Source organism: Urocitellus parryii, chromosome X, assembly GCF_045843805.1.
Source record: "Urocitellus parryii isolate mUroPar1 chromosome X, mUroPar1.hap1, whole genome shotgun sequence".
Taxonomy (NCBI): domain Eukaryota; kingdom Metazoa; phylum Chordata; class Mammalia; order Rodentia; family Sciuridae; genus Urocitellus; species Urocitellus parryii.
The window spans coordinates 28,198,620-28,209,895 of NC_135547.1; positions in this window are offsets into that span (position 1 = coordinate 28,198,620).

An 11,276-nucleotide genomic window follows, 5' to 3' on the forward strand; every position below is an offset into this window, starting at 1 on the left:
GTTTATCACAGAGTCAGTGCTTCATGGAATGATTTCATGGAATAGACAATGGATTGGGAGGTGAGAAACTTGGATTTCAGGCTATATGAACTATCTTCATGGATTTGGGCATGTCAATTTTCATGACAGCCTTATGTTTTCATCTTTAAATGGAGTTCTTCAGATTAGCAAATCTCCAACATCATTTTCAAATCTGATGCCCAAAATTCTGTGATTAAATTCTTGCTCATTTAAGGGTTATTAAAACAAGCATGAAGATCAGTATTTCTTTGTCATTGAAGAGGAAAGAAGTTGTTTTAAATATTAGCCAGAGAGTTTCCAAATAGATCCAAGAAAAATATGATGGAATATAGAATATTTCATTGGTGACTTTTAATAACAACATTACTGTGTGCATCTCAAGTAGTTTCTAACTAGGTGACTTCAATGCTCTCTTAATTTGATTCTATGAAGCTATTGTGAATGTGGCAAAAATCATTCACTGGTAGATTTGCTAATTTTCTTGGCCTATAACAGATCCTTTACCCCTTTTTTGATGAAATCAAAAGCAAATACAAATAAATAAGTAAACTTCAAAATACTTGGCTAAAGAACAACTTTCTAGGGGTGTTGACATGTTTACTTAGTACTTGCTTCCAAATTAATAAACAAAACTAGTATTCAGGGCATTATTACTGTATGGCAAATATTGGGCTAAGCATATAACATGAATAATCCCACTGTTATCGGTTAAAATTTTGCTAGTGAGAAAATTAAAGCGTAGAGAGTTTACCTTTTCATGATCACATGCCTAACGAGTAGCATAGCAAGAACTTAGAGTGTGTCTGATTTTTACTACTTGAGTATCTAATTATATTGCCACACTGCCTTGCCACTGTAAAGGCATCACTGATGTTCCCAGCATAAATTTTGAGTTTCTATAGGAGCCTTAACAACAACAATAACAATAACAAAAGATGGAGAAAAAGGGATATTGTGTTTTTGATTCCACTAATGGCAGGAAAATGTGCCATTAGTTCAGAGAAATTTTTATCTAGGAATAAATAGAATTAGGAGAAATGAGGAGGACTTCAGTTCCCTGACTATAGGCTTCTAATTGCAAGATTACTCTATTGATATGAAAGTACATATAAATTCTAATTATTAGGAGTTGGAGTTGGCATTAAAACATTTTTTTTCCAAAGCCTTCAGGAAAGCATTTTTCCAATTCAAACAATTAGTTCCTTCATGTCCAGATCAAAATCTCAGTCCTATCCATTTGATCCCCAAAATACTGAAAATTAAAATGACTGTTCTTTACTTTGAAATACCTAAAAACGGAAATGAACAAGAAAGAGGAGTTCACTTATATATTTGCTTCTGTGGTTTCATACTATACAAATGTTAAATGGGTTGAAGTTTTCAACCTTCTTGTATCCTCTATTCATGGGGGGAAAAACTGTGCTGAACAGGTTGTCTGAGGAAAGAGAGGCTAGATGAGGTTGTGGGAAGCAGTACTTCTGTGTGGTCTCACAGAGTCGTATCCCTGTAGAAACCCTCATTTTATGAAGTACTCCTGAAGGAAGTGTGAATATCTTATTTTAAAACAGGAAGCACAATGATCTTGTATGCTTTTGTTTTGAACATTGTATAGAAGGCATTGCATTTTAAGTCTGTCTAGAGTCCAGAAGAGACAGCTGGTTGAGATGTTTGTGCAAATTCTTTGAAAGTGTAAATTTCTCTGTATAATAGTTAGCCAGGGTTATTCCCTCTGTTGGTAAGAGCAATTTTCCCTCTCCTTTTGTATAATGTGTGCATAAGAAAGGTCCCAGATTTTGGTGGAATGGCAAATGTCCATTCAACTTTTAAAGATCATCTCCTTTATGGAGTTTTTGAATCAGAAGCACTGAAGAAAGAAAAAAAATGGCATAGACAGGAACCTTTCATGACCAGTAAAAGTAGAGTCTTTTATCTTTTTATGGTCAATTTACATTTAAATGGAGAGACCCCTTAGTGCTGATGGAGGTGTTGGGGGAAATGGTGTCTGCATCATGAATAATAAACATCAGGGGGAAATGTCAGTTTTTCAGCCTACTAGCACATTTTGTTGCTATGACAACCAAATGCAAAGCATTCTCTTAAAGGGAAACATGACAATTTGTTGGAGATAAAAGCAAAGCTCACCAAACATAATATATTTAAATACAATCTTAGATTCATTAAAACCAAGAATATACTGAATAGAACATAGATTTTTCTGATTTTTAAGAGGTATAATTATGAGAAGAGCCATGCTGTGGGTAGTGAGGAGAAGCATTAAGATTGAACTTTTCCATGCCTTCAGTTCCTCTTAAAACTCACAGGACCACAGCCATTAGTAGGCCCATCTGGTGTAGAGCCAGAAATTGGCACCAAATAGAAATAGATCCTTTTAGTTCTCAGACATTTAAGCAGGCTGTGTTTTAACATTCTCACTGCATACATAATTTTTCAAACCAAGCCCATGTTAATTATTTTTTAAACCATTAAATATGGTTTGAACTCAACTAAACCAAAAATATAAATTTTCCATGTTACAGGGTGTCTCCTGCCTATCTGTTAATGCTGAGATATGGTTATAGAAATTTTTCATTTTAAGTTCTATAGTGTAGGGAACAGAATTTCTCAGTGGTAAAAAGAATTTATTCTATTGATTTCTTTCAGCCCAGGTGGGTTTCAGATGTTTGATCTTATCAATATCAGATCAAAATTCTTTTGGAGAACTCTTGCTTCCATACCTAGAATGTTTGTAGCCTATGGCATATATCACTAGATTGATCATTGTACTGTTTTATGCTGAGCCTGGTAACAGTTTCAGCATTCTTCTCAACATGGTGCTCTAGGCAGCCAGCAGCCTCTATATATTGTTTGGAACTGGAACAAGAGATGAAACCAATTTGCTAACTCTGCTTGATCCTACAGAAACAACTACCACTCTTTTATCTCATTCTGGGTTTTTGAACTCGAAAGTAAGCTCAAGTTCTCCTTCTCCCAGAAAGCTTCCCTGATTATTCCTGTTCAAACTTATTTCCTCTTCAATGGAAATCTTATTTTCTTTATAGCTACTACCACATATTTTAGTTCTTAGTTGTTCCATGAATCTTAATTATCTCTCCAAATATGTTTGAGAGTCATTTCCAAATAACAAGTTAGGGCAGGGCTCTCATCAACACTATAATTTAAACCTATTTCTACATTGGCCCTGACAGAAGTGTCAAGTCTCCTGGTCTAGTTATCTATCCCTAGCTATAGAGGCTTCTGGCTATTAGACAAGGGGAGAAAGAAAGAGTGCAGGGAGCCATTTTTAATTTGCTTTGTTTTGTAGAATTTTGTTGGCTTAGTACCCAAAGTCAAATTGGAAAGAAAAGTTTCGATATGCTACAGAAACTCATTATCCCACCCTCATGTGTGGCACCCCATTCTTCTTACAACAAAAGAAAATTTCTGATAAATTAGTTATGGTAAAGGATTTCATACTTCATTCTTCTGGAGGTATTTTTACATTTGTAAATGGAAGTCAAAGAAGGTAATACTTAAACCAAAGAATCTATCTTCAGTGGAAGAAATCTAGGCACTGTAATTTCCTTGGGAGGGGAAGAAGAAGGTATTTAAGGGCAGGGAGGCATAAATCATGACATTTAAACAACTATATACTGTAACTACACATATGGCTGACACTGGTGAGAACTGTAGCTATATTCATTCATTTTAGTCCATCTTTGCATAATGCCACTAGCTCTTCTCTGTGGTCTGGTCCACGTGTATTTGGTGATTGAGTGCTGTCATCATATCCCAAACCAATGGGAAAAATTGTCATTTACATGTCACTGGTCACAGTGAAAGAGCAATAGAAACAAATTTTTTACTCCAATTCATAGCTATTTATCAGTGGTTTGTATAAAGAAATTGTATATTGGTGACCAGGCATCAAAAGTCTTGTTTTTCTTAGTAATTCTTTAAGTATAGTCAACCATGAACAAAATTATAGATTGTAAGAAGAAACTCTACACTCCTTGTTTGCAGTTTTGTAGACATCTCCCTGATTCTCAGGGTCTCAAGCCCTTGCCCCTCTTTCCTTAGCAAACCTGCTTGTCTTCCTTCACACTGTGGTGTCAGTCACTGAAACAGCACAGAAGAGGATTTCTCAAGCTGGCATTCTGTGAAACAAATTTGGTAAAGTGTATTCTTGTGAAAAGATACATTTAGGAAACCTTGCATTTCCATAGTGTTTCTTGGAACTTTGCCATGCATATTAACATGTAAAAAGCTTAGAAAAATTCAACAGCAAAGAAATCTGTTTAACTTTGTTTAACCAAGCATCTTGCTAAACTAATTTAACCCTTTTGTCAGATAATGAACCTTAAATTTACCCAGTATTCATGTTCTATGGGAAGAATTTGCAGAATTCTGGCCCACAGAATATACTTTTCCATTTTCTAACTGATGTAAAGCATGAGAGAAAAAGACATATTCATAAAGATAGATTTTCAGCACTAAAGCAGGGATTCAAGGTATAATTTCATTTTTCCTTTATTCCTTTTTCAACCATTAAAAATTTCTCACTGAACTTAGCCTTGAATTACATAAGCCTACAAGTTTGTGGGACTAGCATGATATAATTAAAGGTATACAGCTTTTAAAGTCACAAACATCTGCCTTTAAATCTAATTAATTTGCTTATTTTTTGTATGGTCTTTTGCAACTTAGTGTTTTTATAACCTCAATTTCTTTATTTGTGAAATTGGGGGAAATACCAATATCACAGGTCTGTTTTAAGAATTAAGTTAGATAGCATATATAAAATCTCTGGACACAATGAATGTTATTTTCACTCTCTCTTCCCACCTTCATCACATAAGTAAGGTTAACCTTTTTTATAATATGCTCTACTAGGAAAGGAATATTCCATTAACTGTAGTTGTTAATAATTACAAATTAATAATTTTTCTAAGCTAAGTTTGCCATTTTGCAGATCTTAAAGAATAAAATTCAATGAGTTGTTATGTGCATATAAGGAGCCATCTTTTTTTGAACTATTAAATTCCAAGCCTCAAAAACCAGTAAGGTGTTGTGACCTTGCTAGCTATAGCTCAAGATCTTGCTATTAAATGTGGTATGCCTCACAAACCATTCCAAAATATTGACTTTAGCAATGAATGAATTATTAAATGTCAAATTGTTATTTCCCATGACAGTTTCCAAATGGACTGGGTCTGCACTAACAAGTAGTGAAATGTGCCTCCAGCCACCTCACAGCTGAGGTAGAAATGGATAGCAAATCCAGTGGACTCATTTTACCTGGCAGCAGAGCACTGGAAGGCTCGCCCATCTGTCAACACACATTTTTCTTCCAATCTCCTTGAGCCACTTCTTGAACTGTTTTTTTGTTTAAAGAGAAAATCAAGAGATATTCAAAGTAGCAGCTTTTTATAGGTAAATATAAAGCACAGTCAAATCTTTATAGTTTTCTTGCAGGTTATCCATATCATCAATTAGAACCAATTGACTCCATTTTCTTAACTTATCACCATTTTTGTTTCATTCATTGTTTCTTGTTTCATTCCCTAAAATTAAGTAGACTGAAAAACAATAGGTTGAATAGTTAATTGTAAACATCCTCTAATATTTCCCAGCAGCAAAAATATCAATTAGATAATACTTTAATCTAGATGGTTTGGACTTCATATGAGAGTATAGTAATTCCTTTTAGATTCAGCTAAATTCTTTATGATATGTGTTGATGAGGACATTTTTCTGGGGTTTATGGCATTTCCTCTGAAATATGTGACATTATCACTTACTTGTGACTTTTAAATGGTATAAATAAAGACTGACATGTCATTTAATACAAAAAAAAAATGATTGCCCCGGATTTTCTTGTAATTTGAGACTAAAAATGATGAAATTGTCAATTGTTTGCTGTTATAAGAATTAACCCTGTATAATTCCCTGTCTCTATAGAAAGAAATATTTAATAGATGATTACTGATATATAACCTCATTAATGCACTCTTCCCACTGTTTCTGAGTAAGCTAGAAGATTTAGTTCAAGAACTATTTGGTGATCATTGAAATTGTTGCGAGATTAATTCATCTGGTAGGTTGGAGGTGTTCGGGTTAGGCATTTAACTGACACCCATCCCCAGCCATTTTTATATTTTATTTAGAAACAGGGTCTTACTAAATTGCTTAGGGCCTCAATAAGTTGCTGAGGCTGGTTTTGAACTTCTGATCCCTGGCCTCAGCCTCCTAAGCCACTGACATTACAAGCATGCATTACCAAGCCCAGCACATTGTGGGTTTATAGCTATCTAAAGCACAATTACATGAATCAATAATTACAAATATGTATTAATGGAGGAACATTATATAAATATATAATTTATATGATAAAAGCTGCATAAAGGATAGAAATAAATATTTTTATAAGTAATTTATATTAAGTTGATATTAATTTGAACTAAATTATTACTATAAAATGCTAATTACAATACCCTGTGCAAACACTTAAGAAAGTAACTAAATTTAATATAATTAAAGAAACAACAAGGGAATTAAAATGGTATACTAAGAAATATATATTCAACACAAAAGAAGACAATAATGAGATAAAAGAGAAAAAATTACACAAGATAAATAAAAACAATAGCAAAATGTTAGCCATAAATTCTACCTCATCAATTAGTATGTTACATGTATTTGGATTAAGTACTCCAAAAGAAAGGCAGAATGGATTAAAAAAAAACATAATCCAACTACATAATAGATATAACTCAGATTAAAAATAAAAATAAGTTGAAGGTCAAAGGATGGAAAAAATGTACTCTGAAAACAGTAATAGAAGAGAGATAATGGCTATAGATAGATAGATGGAGACAAAATGAACTTTGAAGAAGTTGTTAATGTAAACAAAATATGATAGTTTAGAATGACAAAAGTTTCAATCAATCAGGATAAAATAACAATTATCAACATATTGTTCATGTAACAACACATCCCTTAAATATGTGAAGCAGAAACAGAATTGAAGGAAGTAATAATTGAACAATAATAGTTTTGGACTTTGTTACCCCACCTTCAATAATGGATATAACAACTAGATACGAATTCAAAAAGTAAATGGAAGGCTTAATCAACACTAACAACCAATTAGACCTAAGAAACATTTATATAACACTTCACTCAACAGTAATACAATATCCATTTTTCTTTAAGTACACATTGAACATCTTGAATAAGTATCATACATGAGGCCATAAATAAGTCTGAATAAACTTAAAAGGATAGCAACCATATGAAATATGTTCCTTCCCCAAAATGGGATGAGATTATAAATTAATAACAAAATTTGACAAATTTGCAAATATGTGAAAATTAAAAATAAAAAAAAACACTTCTATATAACCAGTGGGGTAAAGAAGAAATCACAAGAGTAATTGGACAATACTTTGAAAGGAGTAAAGGTGAAAACATTGAGACTTTTGGAATTCGGTGAAGTAATGCTTAAGAAAAATTTGTAGCTACAAATTCCTGTATTAAAAATATAGTAAAATCTGACATTGATAACTTAAACATAAAATTAAAAAACAAAAAGTAAACTTAAAACAAATAAAAGGAAGGAAATAAAGAATATAGCAGAAATAACTGAAATGGAGACTAGAAAAATAATATAGAAAAACAAAAAATTGATTTTTTGAAGGGAGTAACAAAATTGACAATCATTTAATAAAATTGATTTGGTGTAAAGAGAGATTTAAATTACTAAAATCATAAATAAAAGAGAGGCATTACTACATGCTTTACATAAGAAAGTAAAAAATATTGTAAGGACCTACTAGAAACAATCGTATAACAATTAATTCAATACCATAAATTAAGTGACAAATTTCTAGAAGATAGAAACTACTGAACCTGATGTAAGAAGATTTGAAAATCTGAATAGACAGATAAAAAACAAAGATACTGTGTTAGTAATTAGAGAATTATCACAAAAAGCCCAGAAACAGATAGATTCCCTGGTGATTTCTACTAAACACATAGAAATTAATACCAATCCTTCTTGAACTCTTTGAAAAAATGAAAGAGAACAAAACACTTCCCAACTTATTCTCCAAAGCCAGTATTACCATGATATAAAAGTGAGATAAAGATATAATAAGAAAACTAAAGAACAAAGTTATTCCTGACTAAAAATGCAAAAAAACTTTTTTTTTTAAGAGGGGGGAAAGAGAGAGAGAATTTCAATGGTTATTTTTCAGTTTTTGGCGTACACAACATCTTTGTTTGTATGTGGTGCTGAGGATCGAACCTGGGCCGCACGCATGCCAGGCAAGCGCGCTACTGCTTGAGCCACATCCCCAGCCCCTGCAAAAAACCTTAACAACTGCTGAGAGCCATAGCTAAGTAAGAATGACGCATGGCATGACCCAGGTCATTTGCAGTGACATTGCATAAAAGGTGACCTTGCTCAAGGACCAGGGCGGATCCGGGTTTAGGGTGGATCAGGGTTTAGGGGCTCCTTGGGTTTAGGGCGGTTCCAGGTTTAAGGTGTATCCTGCTGGGAATAGGGTGTATCCTGCTGCCTCCAGGCACCCGCTCCTTGAGTTCCTGTTGAGTTCTCTCGGGATTCAGAGAGTATTTTGGGATGCAGAGCCAAGTGGAAGTGTGGATTTCCCCAGAATGTGCGTGCCTGCGAGAGTTCCGGAATAAAGAGTTGCTGTTTGAATCTACAAGGCTGTGAGTGGCTCGTGATTTTGTGCCCAGCCAGACTTCGGCAAACAAGATTTTAGCAAAATAAATGCAGTAACATATGAAACATATTGTAAATCATGGAAAAGTGTGATTTATTCCAGGGATGCAACTTTGGTTCAACAATTTAAATCAATTTATGTTATACACCACATTAATAAAATCAAAGAAAAATCCCACATGATCATCTCAGTAGATGTGAAAATTTGTTTAAATGATTTGACAAAACCCTACACAATTTCATGATAAAATCATTTAATAAGTTAGGAGTAAAATCGAATTACCTAAATTTAACAAAAAAAAAAATCTAAGAAAAACCTACAAATACTGTCATACTTAGTGTGAAAGGCAGAATAAGTTTCTGTGGGATCAGGAAAAAAGCAAAAATATCTTCTCTTGCATCTTCAGCAGTGTAATGGGATTTCTCGATTTAACAATAGGCAGTAAAAAGGAAAATAAGTCATACCATTGGAAAAAGAGAAGGAGATTTTTTCTATGTTCATGACAAAATCTTGTATATAGAAAACCCTATAGAATCCTCAATAAAACTATTATAACTGAGCAGGTAATAAGTGGTTGTATGGAAGATGATCTCTTCCAGCTATACCCCACCTTCCTACAGTTACCACCCAGCTAGTCCATTCAACCAGGATGGACTTATGAAGTTATATCTCTCATAATGCAATTATTTCACCTCTGAATATTTCAGGACCTTTGGGGAGCTCATATCCATACTATAACAAGTGAAAAATAAATCCTTCCTTATCAGTAATTGCTTTAAATACAAATGGAGTAACTCCCCATTCAAAAGACACAGATTTAAAGAATGACTTCAAAAAAGAAAAAAAGTAGAACTCAACATCTAAGGACACATATATTGAAAGAAAAAGGACAAAAAAAGAATAAAAATAAATATTTAGTTTAAAATAACTAAAATCAGAATAGAAAGTGAGGATTTTAAAGAAATAAAAAGTTTTATATTTTATGTAATGTATATTTACCACAATCCAGACATTTTTTATAAAAATAAGAAAATAAGGAGATTAATACATAAGCAAGATGGCAGAATAAATCCTTCAGTGTGCATAAAAAACTATTATAATAAAGGAGTTCAAGAGATTTGAAGATACAAGATCTCTATACACAAATCAATTGTTTTTCTTGACATTAATAATTATTAATCCAAGAATGGAATTAATACAATAATTTCATTTACAATAAAGTGAAAAATACTTAGGAATAACTTTAACATAATATTTGCAAAGTTTGTACATTGCAAAGTTAAAAATATTTTTGAAAGAAATTAAATACTATTTGAAGAGATGGAAAGAGACCCCATGTCCAAGCATTTGAAAACGACTCCCAAGCTGATATATAGGTTTACACAATACCTATAAAAATATCAGCTTGCTATTCTTCAGAAATTGATAAAATGACCCTAAAATTCATGTGAAGATTTGAGGGACTCAAAATAGAGCAATCTTGAAAAAGAACAAAGTTGGAGGATTCTTATTTCCAGATGTCAACTCTTAGCACAAAACTACTATAATCAAGACATTGTCATTCTGACATGAGCATAAACAAATAAACCATTGGAATAGAGAGTACAGAAATAAACCCATACATCTGTGGTCAACTGACATTAAACATGAATGGGATGAACATTCAGTGGAAGATGAACAATTTCTTCAATAAGTAGTGTTGACACAATTGCATATTCACATGCAAAGAATGTACTTGGACCCTTATTTCACACTATATGTGAAAATTAATTCAAAATGGATCATAGGTCTAAGTATAATAACTGAAACTGCAAAATTTTATAAGAAAATGTATAAGTAAATTTTAATGACCTCGGATTACATAACAGTTTCTTAAATATGACACCAATAGAAAAAATAAGAAATAGATAAATTAGATTTCATCTTAATTTAGAATGATCATGCTTCAAAGAATGCTGTAAAGTAGTAGAAAGAAATTCCACATAATGGGAGGAAATTTTTTCCAAATCCCATAACTGAGAAGGAATTTTATCCAGAATATATAAATAACTACTACAACTTAGTGGTGAAAAGACAAATAACACAATTAGTAATTAAACAAAGGATTTAAATATACATTTCTCCAAAGAATATATACAAATGGCCAAGAAGCACATGAAAAGTTGTTTAACTTAATTAGCAATCAAGAAAATGCAAATCATAATCACCTGCAGATACCACTTCATACTCACTAGTATGGATATAATGATAATTTTTAAAATGGAAACTAAGAAATATTGGCGAGAATGTGGAGAAATTGGAATCACCTAATTGGTGCATCCACTTGAAAAAAATAGATTATCATTTTTTTCCCTGAAGATTATATAATCTAGTAATTCTACTCCTAATTATATTTTCAAGAGAATTAAAAGCATATGATCACTCAAAATTTCTATATTATTGCTCATAGCAGCACTTCTTAGTATATACCAGTGTAAATAACATAAATGTCCATCAATGCAAATGTAG